This window comes from Citrus clementina, unplaced genomic scaffold (genome assembly GCF_000493195.1).
Source record: "Citrus clementina cultivar Clemenules unplaced genomic scaffold, Citrus_clementina_v1.0 scaffold_5, whole genome shotgun sequence".
Lineage (NCBI taxonomy): Eukaryota > Viridiplantae > Streptophyta > Magnoliopsida > Sapindales > Rutaceae > Citrus > Citrus x clementina.
This window is the reverse complement of record NW_006262201.1, coordinates 444002-463232: the sequence shown is the minus strand read 5'-3', so window position 1 is coordinate 463232 and position 19231 is coordinate 444002. Positions and strand designations below refer to the sequence as shown.

Here is a 19231-nt window from a genome sequence, read left to right as displayed (position 1 = left end):
ATAAAATCCAGTGCCGCCAAGCCAAAGATTGCACGGACAATCACTGGAGATCTAACTTTCTTAATTTAGTAATATATTAGTATTTTAGCTGAGGGAGAAAATAGAATATGCTATGTAGCCTATTTTATTAATAATAATAAAAAATTTGATTAATAAAAGAGATTTGATGTGTATTTACACATAAAAGATGTCCTTTTGATTCTTTATCTTTTTATTGGGTGCAGTCAGTGACAAATCATGAAATTATCTGAACTTAGAGGAAGAAATTTGCTTAATGAACAACGATTTCATAGAAATATAAACAGAGTGCATGCCCCGTTTTTTAGTTTTGGGTATTTAAAAAGAAAAAAAAACAAGGAAAATTTTGGACTTGATTCAAAAAAATACAGATTATAATTAATTAATAAGAATAGGATGCGGATTCCCAACTAGTTTTCCCCCCTCCTAATTTTTCTTTAGCTTTCAATAATCTAATTATAAAATTAATTTCTAGAAAAAAAATTGAAAGCTTAGGATTTCATTTTATATCGTAACCTAATTATTAATAATTAAATTCATTCAATTTGATTTTTAATGAGTTTATAAAGGGAAACAATAAAATTAGTAACAATTTTATAAACAATGCAGGTTAACAATTTGATTTTTAAAATATAAAATTGTTACTACACAATTTTATATTAAAATTTTACACTAGGTTAGATTTGATTTTGATGAGGGTTAGGGTATAAGACAGCTCTCAGCTCATGGGTGTATTTGATGAGGGTGTAAATAGTTTTAAAATAAAGATTATTAAGTAATTATAAAAATTTTATTAAAATATGAGTTTTTAGAATAAATTTTTGAGTGTAAATATTCTCTTCCCATCTAATAAATTAAATTTCAATAGTAAACAAGAATAACAATTCTCATACGCACACATCCATACGTTTTTAAATACCAATTTAAGATTACAACGTGTTGTGTAGTAACAATTTTATAAACTCATTAAAAATCAAATTGAATAATTGCAAAAAAATACTAATTTAGGTTGCACGGTGGCATTATATGATACAAAAAAATCACTGAATTTTCAAAAACATTATTATTCATAATTAAAAAATTTTCTAATACTTATTCTGCATGAAAAAGCAATAAACACTTCGTAAAAATAAAATTGAATAGTGGCCGCCGAAATGCAATCCAAAAGCTGCACCAATTAAAAAATTGCACCCAAATAAAGAAAAAAAGAAAAAAAATTACATGGGCAAGTTCGTCATTTTACAGCGCTTCCACTCCGCCTAAATAAAAATCCCGAACATCATATCAAACAATGAACCCGGAATCGTTCGTTTCCGGAGCCCATCATTCATCAAAATCCCCAAAAAAAAGAAAAAATAAAAAATAAAAAATTAGGTTAATATTTTAGACACAATTAATTACTTCTCCAGGCTGTTAATACGTACGCACACGGAAAAGTAATAAACTCAGGAAGGGTATAGGCATAGCCGGAGCTGAATTCACCGTAACACTTGGGACCTTGACTTGACATAAGTTCTAAAAAAAATTTCAACTGAATTATAATGATAATTTGAACAGATGCATTGCGCGAATTTGAAATTGCTATTACTGCGGGTGCTTAACGAATGTTCAACCCTGGGAAATCTAGACAAAATTATTGAACATGCATTGCCTTAATTTTGCAATAGAATTGTTTTCGATCGAGCATTAGGAGATGAGTTCAAAAATAAGGCTTAGTTTGGCAGAGTTTTCAAATAGAGCTTATTGAAGTAGAACTTTTGTTAGTAGAGCTCTTATAAATAGAGCTTGTGCTAAAAAAAATTTAGTTGTTTGGTTGTCAATAAGAGCTTTTATTAGAATTGTAAAACTACTTTAATAAATAAGCTTTTGAAAGTGATGTTATAAAATAAATGTAATAAAATTGTCAAATAAGTAAAGAATATTTTAGACATTTTAATATTTAAAAAAAAACTTTTCTACGTCTACTCCCAAATGCCCAAAATTATAGCTTTTGCTAGTAGAGGAAAAATAACTTATTTAATATTCAAAAACTTTACTAAAAAACAACCAAACAACAACTAAATTTTGATAAGAGCTTATGAATGTAATCTATGAGCACTATGCAAGTTCAAATTAGATAAGCAAGGCATAGGATTTTAGGTCTTGCATTTTTCAAATTTATAAACTAATTCAATGCTGCAAGAACATTTCTGGCTCATTGATATTGGTATATTCCAAAAGAATAACATCTTTAAAAAACGGGAAAACTATTACAAGCATTAGATAACATGAACTTCATCAAAATTAGCATTTAGTTTTTTAAAATAACTTTTAAACTTTCCAAAAGCAATCCCAAGCAGGCACTAAATTGGATGATGACGAGGAAAAAAAATTGAAATTTTATTCTTCTACATATAATAGTGAGTTTTAAGGGTACTCAAATTTTCTTAAAATATATTAATGTCCTGAATAATAGATTAGATTACGGTTATTTTAGTAATGTAAAATTTTAGAGTGTCCAAAATATATATTGGAGTGCAAATTTGCCCCATCATTTTTCTAAATGTTACTTTTTTTTCCTTTTGCGTATCATGAAATCCTTAATAGGGTAGGAATTTGCATAAATATATTCAACAAATTATTAATTTTTTTAACCTTGTTTATACGAAATTTTAATATTAAATTTAACTGAAAGTGTATTTATTTATTACATTGATTTAAATATTATAGTTTTATTTATTATAAAACATGCGATTGAAATCAATTTTTGTTGGGTAAATAGAGTCCAAGAGTAAAATAGTCAAAGGGCCATCTGTGTGATTATGTTTTGAACATTAAGGGTCTATGTGTATATTGAAATAAACTATCGAGTGTAACAATCCTTTTCCCTCTTAGTTACCACCAAATTAATTACTCTCAGTCTCCACGCACAATAATTTTGGCCATAGAAACACATTTTACCAGATGATAAGGAAAGAATATTTACTTTGCTCGACTTATTATTTACAATTATTTATTTCGTGGACTCATCAATTGAAACATATGCAGCCGATAAGCTTACAATGAAACATATGTTATCTTATATATCCTTACTATGCATTATTGGTTGGTATTATTGCTTTGATAGTCAGTTCGTTTTCTTATCTTAACTTCAGCCGTAGAAATGTGATCTTATCTTAACTTCAGCCTTTAACTTCATTTCTGGTTATACATCAAGTAGCCGACACTACAGCGCCAACGTAGTCACCAAAAAAAGAAAAAAAAACAAAGCAAAAACAAAATGAAACATATGTTATCTTATATATCCTTACTATGCATTATTGGTTGGTATTATTGCTTTGATAGTCAGTTCGTTTTCTTATCTTAACTTCAGCCGTAGAAATGTGATCTTATCTTAACTTCAGCCTTTAACTTCATTTCTGGTTATACATCAAGTAGCCGACACTACAGCGCCAACGTAGCCACCAAAAAAAGAAAAAAAAAACAAAGCAAAAACAAAAAGAAATAATGCATGATAATGGATCAACTCAGGTTTCATCCTACAATAACTGGGTAATGTTTGATCGTACAATAAGTAAATTATTGCATGTGCGAAACGTCTACATAATAAATAATTGTGAATAAGATAGGGGAACAAAGTAATAAATACCATCTCATCAAAAAAAAAAAAAAGTATAAAGATAACACACGTAAGGCTGAAGTTTGATAATTGTAAGATTAATGGCTATATACGTTTCAACTGCATGTGGAAGTAGGAATCAATGGGTCAGCGAAATAAATAAGAAGACCATAATAATAATCGTCTACTTTCCACCCAATTAACGAGAAGGACATCTACTTTCCACCCAAATCTTATTTAAAATTGGACGGACTCGAATTGCAGTTGAAAGAATATTTATTTTGCATGACTTCTTATTTACAATTATTTATTTCGTGGACCCATTAATTGAAACATCTATAGCCGTTAATCTTACCATGAAACTTCAGCGGTAGATATATATACGTTATCTTATCCCTACCATGCATTATTGGTTGGTATTATTGCTTTGATCGTCAGTTCATCTTCTTATTTAGAATTATTTATTTTTTAGACAATGTTTCAACCACGCAATAATCTAACCATACAGTGCCGTTAATCTTACCGATTTATAGTACGATTAAACTTGAACTGTTGATCCATCATCTTTAGCGTGATGACTTGCTTATTTGCTATATTCTCACTGTAGTGTCGGCTACTTGATCTATATCTATCAGATCAAACCAGAAATAAGAACTCGCTCAAGCGCAACTACTTACCTTTTGAGTTTTGAATACGGTTCAATCGAAGCCAGCAGAAATCTTTTGCCTTTCTGATTTGAAGATTACGGGAACTCCTTGCGCAGGCTTATATATAGGCCATGCATTTTCAATTAAATATCATTATAATTCTTATTTTAATATGTATCTGTAATTAAGTTTTGTAATATGAACTTTTCAGGTCATAACGATTGGTCGAAATGAATTCCGATTCCCGAAATGGGTATTGCTAATGATGAAACTAACGACAATCTTGATCTTTTTGTAGTCCCTCGATATGAAAGAAAGTTAAGAAACCCTGATCACACTGGTTAAGAATATGCAATATTAGTCTCTTGTGCTATGTTTAAGAAAATAAAAGTATGGGTACTGTTGTTATTACTCGTTAATTGTATGATGGTCTCAGTTAAGTTCAATTTAACTCGTAAGATCTCTCTATATATACAAGAGATTCTCTTTGTCTAGCTATTTACGTGTACCATATTTTCCTTTTAAGAAAAAAAAAGTATTGTGTATCAATTGAGATTTAGTTCTTCTAAAATAGTGAGTTTTAAGAGTGCTAAAATTGTCTTAAAATATATTAATGTCCTAAATAGTATTTTAGTAGTATAAAATTTTATTAAAATTAGAGTGTCCAAAACATATATTAGAGTGTAAATATCCCCAACCCTTTTTTCAATATATTTTTTTTTTGCTTTTGGGTACCATGAATCTCTAATAGGATAGGAATTTGCATAAATATGTTTAACAGGTTATTTATATTAAATTTAACTTAAAATGCATTTATTTATTTTTTTGCATTGATTTAAATATTATACTTTTATTTGTTATAAAATATTGGATTGAAATGTACTATTTTTTGTTGGATAAATAGAGTCAAAGAGTAAAATAGTGAAAAGGGCCATCTATGTGATTATGTTTTAACCATGGAGTGTAATTATCCTTATCCCCCCATAATTACTACCAAATTACTCTCAGTCATTAATTTTGTCCATAGGAACACATTTTACCAGTTGACACGGAAAGAATATTTACTTTGCTTAACTTATTATGTACAATTATTTATTTCGTGGACCCATCATTGAAATATATATATAGCCCATAATCTCACAATCAAACTTCAGCCGTAGACATGTTATCTTATCCTCACCATGCATTATTGCCTGGTTGGTATTATTGCTTTGATCGTCAGTTCGTCTTCTTATTATCTACAGTTATTTACTTTTCGGGCCACCCTTCGCACATGCATTAATTTAGTCATGGCCCTTAAACCTGCCAACTTATTGTACGATATTAGATTTGAAGGACTTGTTTGGTTAAAGAGAAAACGAGAGAAAAATTGATTATGGATCTAGAAGAATCTTATTAGTTAATGAATGAACTCAGAATATTTATACAGATATTGCTCTTAGCCTATTACAATATGCCACCTGTTAATACTGCCGCGCTCTCTCTCTAAATCCATACTCATAGAAGTACTTCTATTAAGTGCTAAAGAAGAGTTTAATTGTGACAACTAAAACGAGATAGGTGTTTAAAATGAAGAGATAAAAGAAAAATTAATAATATGTATAACGGGACACAGTATTTTATTTTTATAAAGAAATTCATGGGACTCACTATGCTTGTGGTCTTCTTGTTTAGTTCGTGGACCCATTGATTCATACTCCCACATGCGTTTATTTACACACGCAGTTGAACCATATACAGCCGTTAATCTTGCGATTATGAAACTTTGATATCTTTACCAAGCAATTATTATTATTATTATTATAAACAATAAAGGACCTATTTGTAAATAATTTAAAATTTTGAGTTTTTTGATAAATCATGGGAACCAAAAAGAATAAATAATAGAACTGGGAGTAAGTTAGAGATTATGAAAATTTAATGAGTAAAAAGGGTAGTTAGAGAAATCAAATTCTGATTCCAAACTCCTCGCTTGGGAATTAGAATTATGGTAGTGATTTTCAAATTTGTCGGTCCGATACTATTTCGATTCCGATTTTAAGCCTTAAATTTTGCAAGTAAACGCGTCATTGATTTCGATTCGAAAATTCTCATTTCAATTGATAGTAAGTAAACACACCACTAGTGTTCAAATATGTTGAGAAAAGCAAGTAAGAGACAATAGAGATAAAATAGTTTTAATAGAAGTAATTTGAGAAATAAATCGAATTAATTAAAATAGAGTATGGTGAAATAAAGAGTGATATAAAAAATTATTATCAAAAAGTTTGAGAAGGGGGTACAAAAATGATAGAATGTGGTTGACGTGTCTGCTCCGAAATGCGTACATATGGGAAAAAAAAAAGATATTCTTATTATGTATTTTGCATGTGTAATTTGACATAAAAGTTTAAAAAGGAAAATCATTCTTATTTTTAATATTCGCGACGCGTGAAGCGGACTAGCTAGAGGATCTGTTTTCTCATATTAAATTTGGATATGCAACGATTCTCTCAGCTTATATCACATATTTCACAAAAGTCCTTAATAAATAATAGAAACGGATATTGTGAAAAAACACAGCAGGGTTAATACAAGCGCCCTGAATATTGTTTTGTTAAGTCCAATCATTAGCAAATGCAATTTCTTAAAACACAACCAGTTAAGATAGAGTAGTCAATTCCATATCATTTTTCATTCGGTCCTGCTGGGAAAGAGACACAAACAAATAATTGCAAATTGATCAGAAATAAACTTTTTTTCTTTTTTGTGTGATTAAAATAAGGTGTGATTAAAATAGGGTGTGTATGTAAAATAAATAGGTAAAAAAATAAAGCAACAAAATTTAAAGTAATAAATTAACCACAAGAAACATAAATTTTTACATGGAAAACTCAAAGTGGAAAAAATCATAGGATTACAGTATGATATAATATTTCACTATATTGATGGGATTACAGCATAAAATTCTTATCTCAATAACACTAGAGATTAATGACATCAAGAATCTCAATGATCTTGGTTAACGTAACATCCTATTAATTGTCTCTCTAATAAGTAGGTATCTCAAATAATAACTAACGATTGGATAAAATAAAAATAAAAACTAGTAGGATTATAGAAGCTGATACCAGGAACTTACCTTTCAAATTTGGGAGAAAACATAGTTAAAATCATCTTCCGATTGTCCAATCAAAGATTGAAACCCTTAACCCCAGTCCAAGCTCACCCCATTGTCTCTTCTCTCTCTCTCACTCCCCCTCTATTCCTTTTTAGTTTTCTAACTAGGGTTGACACTAGGGATGGCAATGGTACCCAAAAACCCACAAATCCGCCTAAACTCGCCCGCCTAAACCCATCTGTTGTGGGTAATTTTGTGAGTTGCGGGCCAATTTGGTATTATAAATTGAAACCCGCAGTAGGTTGTGGCTGAGTTTGGCATTAGTCAAATATCCAACAAATACCCGCATGGATATTCGCCAACACTCAGATTTTTTCATTATTTTTTTAATTTAATTTTAATAGAGAAATATTTAAATCTAAAATTATACTTATTGTAATTTTGATTGAATTTTCTTAAACTTAATGCATGAATTATTCTATACATATTTAAATTCTACTTATTATAATTTTGTATGAACTATTATTCTTCAATTCGATGAATAGATTACTTCATTACAACAATTTTGTTTTCTAGATTAGTATCTAAAATGTATTATTTTTTAGAAAATATTAATTTTAATCATTATTGTAGGAATCATGTTCGATGGGTGCTAATAGTGGTGAATGAAATGAAGAACTTCTCTAGGAGCATGTCTTGAATGATAATATAAAATGATAATTGTTATATTTAGATACTGATTTGTGGTTTTTTTTAATTGATTTGTGTATTTCATACTTAAAATTGAGAATTTATGTTGGATTGATGTTGAAATTTTAATTTTCAATTTACATTGGTTAAATTTAGAATTGAGTATATTCAGTGGCGGATCTATAAGAATAATTTACCGGGGGCTAAATTAGATAATAGTAAAATATAAAAAAAAACTAAAATTTTGAATATATAAAATATTTGTTAATACATTTATAATTATTCTCTACGGGATTTCATATTTTAAAAATGTTATGCGATAGACTCGCCATCAATATTATTAAATTTATTATTTCCTATATAAACAACCAAACTATCATTTATCTCATCCAATTCCAAAGATGATTCTTCATGAATTTCATTACTGAAAACATTCTCTTTACTATTATTATAAAAAATGGAAGAATTAATCATATTTTTGAGAATATAAAATATTTTGGGTGGTGGACTATCATTATTTTTAATTAAAATGTAGGTTTTTATAATTCTTAAAAGTTAAAGTTTAAATTTTATGGGGTTTATAATTTATAGTGACTATTTTAATAAATTTAATGAGGGCTAATTAGAAAATAAAATTATTTTTCTCTTTTATTTTTATAATTTTTTTTGGCCAATGGGGGCCCAAGCCCCCACTGGTTACATGCTGCATCCACCCCTGAGTATATTATGTAGAATTTTACGTTATTATTATAAATTTTCATATTGAATATTTATAATTTTAAATGTGAAAACCTAAATTTTAATCATTATTGTAGGACATCATTACAGGTTTAGTAATTGTCAAAACCTGCAGGGGGTGAATTTTTTTTAAAAAAATTAGAACCTATAATAAAGTGCGGGTTTGATTTAATAATTTAAATTTTAAGTGAATATGAATTTAGTAATAACAAACCCGTTGCAAACTGTACCCATTACCATCCCTAACAGTCCCTTGCTTTTGCCCTTCTTTATCTAATGATTTCTGTTGACTAATTTCACTTAGCCCCACTTATTTTCTTTAATTATTTAAATTTTAAAATTAGTGAAACTTGGGGTTGGGCCACCCAATGAGATGGACCCATCCCAAAAAAGTTGTAGGATGAGAAATCCGCTTGTCGTAAATCAAACACGGACAAATGAATGAATTTTCAGATAGCATTATTGCTCATCCTAGAGGACAGAGAGTAGGTAATAGAAGACAACGAGGAGAAAAAGAAAAGGAAAAAGATGATCCAAGCTAATAAGATGAAAACTTTTGAGTAAAAAAAATGCACGTATTAATCGATTCATGAACAAAGAGCTAACACTGTAACAAGACGACGGAAGTAAATTAAAATTAGTTCCAACTTTTTTTTAATTTGGTAATATATTAGTATTTTAGCTGAGGGAGAAAAAATAGAATATGCTACGTAGCCTATTTTATTAATAATAATAATAATTGATTAATAAAAGAGATTTGATGTGTATTTACACATAAAAGATGTCCTTTTGATTCTTTATCTTTTTATTGGGTGCAGAAAGTGACAAATCATGAAATTATCTGAACTTAGAGGAAGAAATTTGCTTAATGAACAACGATTTCATAGATATATACACAGAGTGCATGCCCTGGTTTTTAGTTTTGGGTATTTAAAAAGAAAAAAAAAACAAGGAAAATTTTGGACTTGATTAAAAAAAAATAGAGCTTATAATTAATTAATAAGAATAGGATTTGGATTCCCTACTAGTTTTCCCCCTCCTAATTTTTCTTTAGCTTTCAATAATCTAATCATAAAATTAATTTCTAGAAAAAAAAATTGAATGGTTAAGATTTCATTTTATATCGTAACCTAATTATTAATAATTAAATTCATTCAATTTGATTTTTAATGAGTTTATTATAAAGGCACACAATTTTATTTCCATACCCAATTCTTTCCTTCAACATCAATCCTTTCCTTTTTTTCAAATTGCCAGAGTTCCAATCAAGCAGTAAAAAGATAAAGAGAAATAATTTCCTTCTTAAAAACGACGTCTTTATAAATTCGTCGAGCAGGAAAAAAATTAGAAAGCTTAACTAAGACATTAATTTATTTTTATAAAATTTAAACATGTTTGAATATAAATCGAGAAAATAACTTATATTTTTTACATCCTCCCATGCGCCACACTAATTGTATCTGTGTCTGTAAAATTATTTATTAAAAAGAAAAATAGCTAACATATATAATTAATTGTAATTACAACATTTGGGATGATGTTGTGGTAACAATTAATTAAGGCATGATGGGAGGGAGCAGATAAATCATTGAAATTTAGATTTATATCGTAGCGGGTTTCCCTTCGAGAGGCCGGTAATTAAGAGTAGGTCCAGCTCGATGTAAAACGCCATCAATGGTTAATCAATTAATTAATTACATCTCCAGGCTGTTAACACGCACGCACATGGAAAGTTAATAAATTCAGGACGAGTATGGTAGAATTGAAATGAGTGAACATGAACGATAGCATCAAGATGGAGTAACCTTAGCTAATTTAACAACGAATTAATTAGTGCTAATCAAATTACAAGTTTCAATTAATTTATTTATTAATGCATATGCACGGATGCAGCAGTACAAACTTAAGGCTTAATGTTGGCACCCTCGATTGTACAAAACCGTAGGTGGGCAATGTTCACCCTTTTTGGAACCCTGGGGAGGAGGGGTACACTTGCGATTGCTTCGGCCTCTTCCGCAATTGAACACCGGAGGCCGCTTCAAGGATTTCATATTCAATACGTTTGTTGCAGCAGCAGCAGCCAATTCCGATTCCGGATCATCATAAAAGAACAACACATCAGGATCAATATCGAAATTAGTAATGGTGGTGCCGTTGCCTGCTGCACAAGATTGATCCGCGGTGAAGAAGAGTATCATCATAACTATGATCGCTGCTAAGACACCACCTGCCAATCCCATCACATTATTATTTCCCTTTTTTTCTTTCCCCCGTGCACAACTCTTACTGGCTACTTTTTCAAGCTTGTGTGGGAGATGCCGGCAGCTTCTTGTTGCAAGTTCTCCTAATTATATCTATGGCGCTTCAATTGTGATTTTTGTGTGTGTGCGTGTATGTATATATATATTCAAAAAAAACGAAAAAAAATTAAAAGAAGAGGGCTTGTCCAACTAGAGGCTTTGTATGGTGAATATTGCTCTTCCGCAAACAGATATTTATGGTGGGTAATGTTCCTAGTATAAGAGAAGATTTAACCTTAATAATTATGGGAGTTGATATTAAATTATAATCCATCTATATATATGTAATAAGTGCATGTTTGATGCCTAAAAATATTTATTTCGTTTTTAAAGATCTTTTCAAAAACTTTGGTATTGTTAGATGGTATTTTGAGTTGAATTTTTAGAAATTAAATAAATTATTTTATTTTTATTAAGGAAAGTTTAAGTTTTTAGGCCATTAAGGTTGTAGAGGTTTTTTAAAAAAATTAGATTTTTTTTAAATACTCTTATTTATTTCATTTCTTTAATAATATATTTTTAATATATTTATTTATTAAAATAATTTTATAATTTTAAATAAAAGACGTCATTAACAATCAAATAATTTTATAACAGTTAAAAAGGCCTAATCCATCCTCTTAGTATATGTGGTGTCTGTCACAATCCAACTTTTTTTTATTGGAATAATTCAATATATATTGTCGCGGATTTCATTTGCTTTAATTATAGCGTAGGACACACAATACAATAATTGAGCAAGTCTCACATGCTTTTGGATTTTTCGCGCAAATTTAATTTGGCCTCATTCACCTACCATTCTCCGTGACCAATTTAAATATACTGTTCTTTTCCACTACTTAAAATAAAGTTTTTTTTTTTTATGAGGCCACGCCATATACTTTTTCTTATTTAACGGCTTGATTATAAACTGGGAATTATCGTAATAAAAATGAAACATGATTAATTAATTATTTAGTGTTAGCAGAAAGAATCAAGCTGGCCTGGTGGTTTGTTCAATCAGGATATGATAATTTTATCCTTCCACTCCATGCATACTCTTTTATTTAATTATTTTCAAGTGCGGTTAAACTATATGATTTTAAACCCCATGATTTAAAAATATGTCTAAGTAAGAAAAATAAAGACACCCGCATTAAAAAAAAACTGAACACACATATAAACTACCACTAATTATACCAATTTACCTACGATTAAATTGTGAAAAACCAATCACTCAATATTTATGTAAAAAATTTAAGTCAAAATAAAATATACGAGTCATTAGCTAGTAAACGATCTCTTAAATCATTAAGATAAGGGATAAATTAAAAGAGAATTAAAATACACACTCTAATATAGTGTATTATATTATATATATGAAGTAATTTTACACTGAGGGATCACTTACTTCAATCAAGTAAAAGACAAATTGAAAGTTTACAAAACACACTCCAAAACAGTATATTTTATTTTTTGGTATATTAAAATATGTGTTTTTTACTTTTAATTTATCCTTTACTTTGCATGAAATTAAGTAATTCTCTTATTAGAAGGAGTGGGTGTGTAATTTTCTAAAAAATCTCTTAAGTTGTTAAGTAAGGAATAATATATTTTCAACACACACACACATATATATATATATAAAGCAATTTTCTAATATAAAAATCCTTAAATTATTAAAAAACGAGATAACATATTTTCAACGTTACTCTTATCGAGTTTCTTCTATTATTTTTAGGGCTCCTTAACTTCAACATTTTACTTCAATTTTCATCCATTTAATCTATTCAATATTTTAATTAAACTTTCATTCGGTTGATCTATTCATTTCAATAATAGAAGAATAAAGGTGACTCATTGCAGCTTTTTGACAAAAAAATATACACTTTTAGATTAAATGAAATGAAACGGATGAAAATTTAAGTCGATCATCTTAAGTTACATTTCTTTTTTCAATGAATGGTACAAAAATTTCAAATTAAGGAAACGAACCATAAAAACGTTATGCATAAAAATAGAAAACTTGACCAAAAACTAAATAAATAAATAAGACAATATATTTATATGAGGAAACTTCTTTATTCGAAACATTTCAGGCACCAAATGTATAGCCATTGAATGCATAACGATATCAAAAGCAAAAGATTAAACATCTACATAATAGATCAAGGCATTTATTACTTAATTTGCTCGTCTATTCGCTTCTTATTTATTTTTTGGACCACTATGCTTGTGGTCTTCTTATTTATTTCGTGGACCCATTGATTCATACTTTATTTACACACGCAGTTGAGCCATATACAGCGGTTAATCTTACAATTATCAGACTTCAGCGGTAAATCTGTTATCTTTAACAAGCAATTGTTTGGTAATGTTATTTATACCTTTTTTTTTTTTTATCTGATGACATGGTATTTGATTACATTGTTCGTCTTTCTTGTTTACTATTATTTATTTTGTGGACCATGTTTCGCACATGCAATGATTTTTAACACTAGCCACTAATCTTACCTACTATTTTAGGATGAAATTTGAATCGTTGATCCGTTATCTATAGTATAGCACACACTATTATTTGGTAATGGCATTTATTACTTAATTTGCTCGTCCTTCGTATTTAGAATTATTTATTTTTTGAATCATGTATCACACATGCACTAACTTAACCATATAGAGCTGTTGACCTTCCCTACTTATTGTACGATTAAATTAGAACCACTGATCCATTATCTTTACCATGCACAACTTGTTACTTTGCCACGTTGGCACCGTAGTGTCGGCTACTTGATCTATATATATCAGATCAAACCAGAAATAAGAACTCGCTCAAGCACAACTACTTACCTTTTGAGTTTTGAATACGGTTCAGTCGAAGCCAGCAGAAATCTTTTGCCTTCCTGATTTGAAGATTATGGGAACTCCTTGCGCAGGTTTATACATAGGCCATGCATTTTCAAATAATTCTTATGTCATTTATAATTCTTATTTTAATATGTGTATTTGTGATTAAGTTTTATAACATGAATTTTTCAGTTCGAGTAGCAGGGAAGTCGCCTTTGTTGGGAGAACCTGTGCCTCTCGGTTCGAGCGGGGACTTCTAGTCTGGGTTGTGGTACAGGCTTAAAGGTGCCTCCCACAGTTGGGGCCCTCCCCAGGATACCTCATGGTCAAAACCAAAAAAAAAAAATGAATTTTTCAGGTTATACCGATTGGTCGGAGGGTGTAGGTCCCCCATTTTTTTCACTTATTGCTGATGATGAAATTAATGGAAATATTGATCTTCTTGTGGTCCCGCAATATGGAAGAAATCTTGATCACACTGGTTAAGAATATGCAGTATTAGTCTCTTATGTTATGTTTAAGAAAATAAAAGTATGGGTATTGTTATTACCCGTCAATTGTATGATGGTCTCAGTTTGGTTCAGTTTAATTTGTAAGATCTCTTGATATATACAAGAGATTCTCTTTGTCTAGCTATTTATGTGTACCATGTTATTCTAAAAGAAAAATAAATAAAAAAATTTAATAATAATGATGATGATGAAATTAATGACAATAATAATAATTAAAATAATAAAATAAATAAATTTTAAATATAATAATGATAATAATATAATATTATTATTACATTATTATAAACAATAAAGGACCTATTTGCAAATAATTCAAAAAATTTGAGTTTTTTTTGATAAATTCCATGGGAACCAAAAAGAAAAAAATGATAGAACTTAATTGAGAGTAATTTAGAGATTATAAAAGTTTAATGGGAGTAAAATGGGTAGTTATAGAAATCGAATTCAGATTCCAAACACCTCGCTTTGGAATCAGAACTATGGTAGTGATTATCAAATTTGTGGGTCCGGCACTACTTCAGTTCCAATCCCAAACCTTAATTTTGCAAGTAAACATGTCATTGATTTTGATTCCAAATTTTCCATTTCGATTGTTGTACCATTAGTTGAAATATAATGAGAAGAGCAAGTGAGAAACAACAGAGATAAAATATTTTTAATGGGAGTAATTTGAGAAATAAATCGAATTAATCAAAATAGAGTATGGTGAAATAAAGAGTGATATAAAAAATTATTATCAAAAAAGTTTGAGGAGGGGGCACAAAAATGATAGAATGGGGCTGCGCCGTTTCTGTGGCTGTGCTATGGTCATTCTTATTACTAATATCCGCTACGCGTTAAGCGGGCTAGCTTGAGGATATGTTTTCTCATATTAAATTTGGATGCAGCGATTCCGCCAGCTTATATCACAGATTCACAAAAGTCCTCAGCAAAGAATAGAAATAGATATTGTGAAAAAAACGCAGCAGGGTTAATACAAGCGCACTGGATATTGTTTTGTTAAGTCAAATAGTAAGCAAATGCTATTTCTTAAAATAATACCAGTCAAGATACAGTAGTTGATACCATATTATTTCTCATTTGGACCAAAAAAATTGTGGGACGAGAAATCCGCTTGTCATTTATCAAACAGCGACAAACCAATGCATTTTCGGATGGGTATTAATGCTCATCCTATAGGAGAGAAACTAGGTGATTGAAGACCACGCGGAGAAAAAGAAGAAGAAAAAGATGATGCAAGTTAATAAGATGAAGACTTTTGAGTAAAAAGAAACACGTATTAATCAATTCATGAACAAAGAGCTAACATTGTAACAAGATCACGAAAGTAAATTAAAATTAGTTCCACATAACACATAATTCTCATGGAAAAATATAAGTCTGGCGGTCTTTGTAATTGCCATTCTTCAAAATATTCTGAATTTGTTCTATCTGATAAGTTTTAATGTACTTAGTCTCATTCTGATAAAAATAAAGGGGTGGGTAAAGTCTAAATTTCTTTTCTTATTACTAATCTCCCCATGAATTTGAATTTGAATGACCACTTAAATAAAACTATTTGAAAAAAAGTTGATCTGGGGCAAAAATCAAGATGACCCAAAACGACTTGTACTTTTATAATTTCTCCGTGTATAAATATAAAACTGCCTTTATTTGAGCCAAGTCATCAAAAGCTCCCTATATACGCTCGTTCTGCCCTTTCGCTCTCTTCTACAGCTAGTCATAAATATGCACTTTGCTTTCATTTTCGCCCAACCAATAATTACTTAAAAGCTTGATTGATTTATACTTGGCACATGGACGACACCACCTACGTGACCATCAAAGTTCATGGCTCAAGTCTCAGCTGCCCCTTTAACTGAGATTAATTCTCAAACAATGGGCTTTATGTTGCAAGATGGCATAATTAAAGGCTAACACGTGGGGCGGACAATGTATCACAAGAAGTGAATGGAAAAGAAATAATAGATTTCATAATCGTGAAGATCTGTAGAAGTTGGACAAAAGCATGATGGATTAATTGATATCGCTTCCAAGTTTCAACTAAACATCCTCCCATATGCCACGCTAATTGTGTCTGTGTCTGTAAAATTATTTATTAAAAAGAAAAATAGCTAACATATATAATTAATTGTAATTACAAAATTCGGGATGATGTTGTGGTAACAATTAATTAAGGCATGATGGGAGGGAGCAGATAAATCATTGAATGTTAGGGATTATTGCAGGAAATCTAATGAAGGTGTACGTTCAGTTGTTTGATTTATATCGTAGCGGGTTTCCCTTCGAGAGGCCGGTAATTAAGAGTAGGTCCAGCTCGATGCAAAATGCCATCAATGGTTAATCAATTAATTAATTACATCTCCAGGCTGTTAACACGCACGCACATGGAAAGTTAATAAATTCAGGACGAGTATGGTAGAATTGAAATGAGTGAACATGAACGATGGCATCAAGATGGAGTAACCTTAGCTAATTTAACAACGAATTAATTAGTGCTAAACAAATTACAAGTTTCAATTAATTTATTTATTAATGCATATGCAATTATGCATGGATGCAGCAGTACAAGCTTAAGGCTTAATTATTAATAATATATAGACAGATAGAATTAAGAAGGGATGGGAAAGAGAGATTATTAATTAATTATAGCTACTTATATAAATTAAATACAACATGCATATGCAGAATAAACCCACATCATGGCATAGTTGAGGATAAAGATGAAGATTGCAGATTAAAGATGTATCATAAACTAGCTAGCAATCTCGTTTGGCTGGGGCATACGTGCTGCCGGGGGGAGGTGCGCAATGATCGGGCTTTTTGGGGGCATTGGGATGAGGGGGACAAGAGCGAATGCTTCCGGGTCTTCCGCAACCGAATGCTTGACTGGGATCCAATGCTTTATTAGAAGTCGGAGCAGCAGCCAATTCCAATTCTGGATCATCATGAAAGAACAACACATCAGGATCAATATGGAAATTAGTAATGTTGCCTGCAGCACAAGATTGATTCGCGGAGAAGAAGAGTATCATCATAACTATGATCGCTGCTAAGACACCACCTCTCAATCCCATCACATTATTATTTCCCATGCTTTTTTTTTTTTTTGCCCTCCGTGCACAACTCTTACTGGCTACTTTTTCAAGCTTGTGTGGGAGATGCCAGCAGCTTCTCGTTGCAAGTTCTCCTAGTTATATCTATGGCGCTTCAATTATGATTTGTGTGTGTGTGTGGGTAATCAAAAAAACGAAAAACTTAAAAAGGACAGGGCTTATCCAACTAGAGGCTTTGTATGGTGAATATTGCTCTTCCGCAAACAGATATTTATGGTGACTTCCCTCTAAGGGTATAGGTGAGAACGCATGCCCTCAACATTTAGGATATGAGTTCCAAGTCCCCAAGGGGTGGGTAATGTTACTAGTATAAGAGAAGACTTAACTCTAATAATTATGGGAGTTGATATTAAATTATAATCCATCTATATATGTAATACGTGCATGTTTGATATAACTTATCTAATACCTAAAAATATTTATTTCGTTTCTAAAGATCTTTTCAAAAATTTTGGTATTGTTAGATCGTATTTTGAGTTGAGTTTTTAGAGACTAAATAAATTATTTTACTTTTATTAACAAAAGTTTAAATTTTTAGACTTTTAAGGTTGTAGAGTTTTTTTTAATTAATTTTTTTAAAATGCTCTTATTTATTTCATTTCTTTAATAATATATTTTTAGTATATTTATTTATTAAAATAATTTTATAATTTTAAATAAAAGACGTCATTAACAATCAAATAATTTTATAACAGTTAAAAGACCTAATCCATCCTCTCAGTATACGTACTGTCTGTCACAATCCAACTTTTTTTTATTGGAATAATTCACAACTTGCCCTTAGACCAGCTACCCTTTTTCTTTTTTGATGCGCTTTGGACCGGCTACTTGATTATATATATATATTGTCGTATATTGTCGCGGATTTCATTTGCTTTAATTATAGCGTAGGACACAATACAATAATTGAGCAAGTCTCACATGCTCTTGGAAATTTAATTTGGCCTCGTTCACCTACCATTCTCCGAGAACAATTTAAATATACTGTTCTTTTCCACTACTTAAAATAAAGTTTTTGTTATAAATTTGGAGATAATGGATGTTATAATTTAAAGGGATTGTATGTAAGTAATTATTTAATTGGGAATATGTAAGTAAGGAATACTCAAATAAAGATTGAAGAAAACAAGTAAAATGCCTTGAGCGAGGAATTGAAATTGTCTTTATTCATTAACAAAGAAAGGGTTTATATAGGCATTACAAGGTGGAGTTATTCATAATTATTAATTATAAAAAAGGATAATGGGAAGAGCAATAAGATGATAATGTGAGAGCCTTATTTTGGTGGGAGGGCATTATTTTGGTGGAATCCACCATGATTTACAACACTCCCCCTTGAATTCACCAATTATTTATTAGATGTGCTCCCCCTGATGACATTGGATACTGCCTCATTAAAAACCTTTGCCAGTAAAAATCCAGTGGAAAAACCTGGTCAAAAAGAAAAAAGAGTATGGTACATATGTGTCCAATATTACTATGATTCTTCTCTTGTAAGATCACGCTCCTTTTGTTGAGTGCTCTTCCTAAAGGCAACATGCATTAATTTATCAGTTTGTTAAAACGACGCATGCCGATACCATATACGATTTTTTCGAATGTAGATGTAGGTAGAGCTTTTGTAAACATATCAGCTAAATTTTCCGTGGAGCGTATCTGTTTGATATCAATCTTCTTGTTCTATTGGAG

General features: G+C 30.2%; 1 long non-coding RNA gene across 1 annotated transcript; it reads left to right on the top strand.

Moving 5' to 3' along the window:
* Positions 1–13871: 13871 nt before the first annotated feature.
* On the top strand, positions 13872–14605 carry LOC112098449. Its single transcript, XR_002905556.1, has 2 exons — positions 13872–14003; positions 14273–14605. It is a non-coding gene; the product is annotated as an uncharacterized LOC112098449 (long non-coding RNA).
* The last annotated feature ends 4626 nt before the right edge of the window (positions 14606–19231 follow it).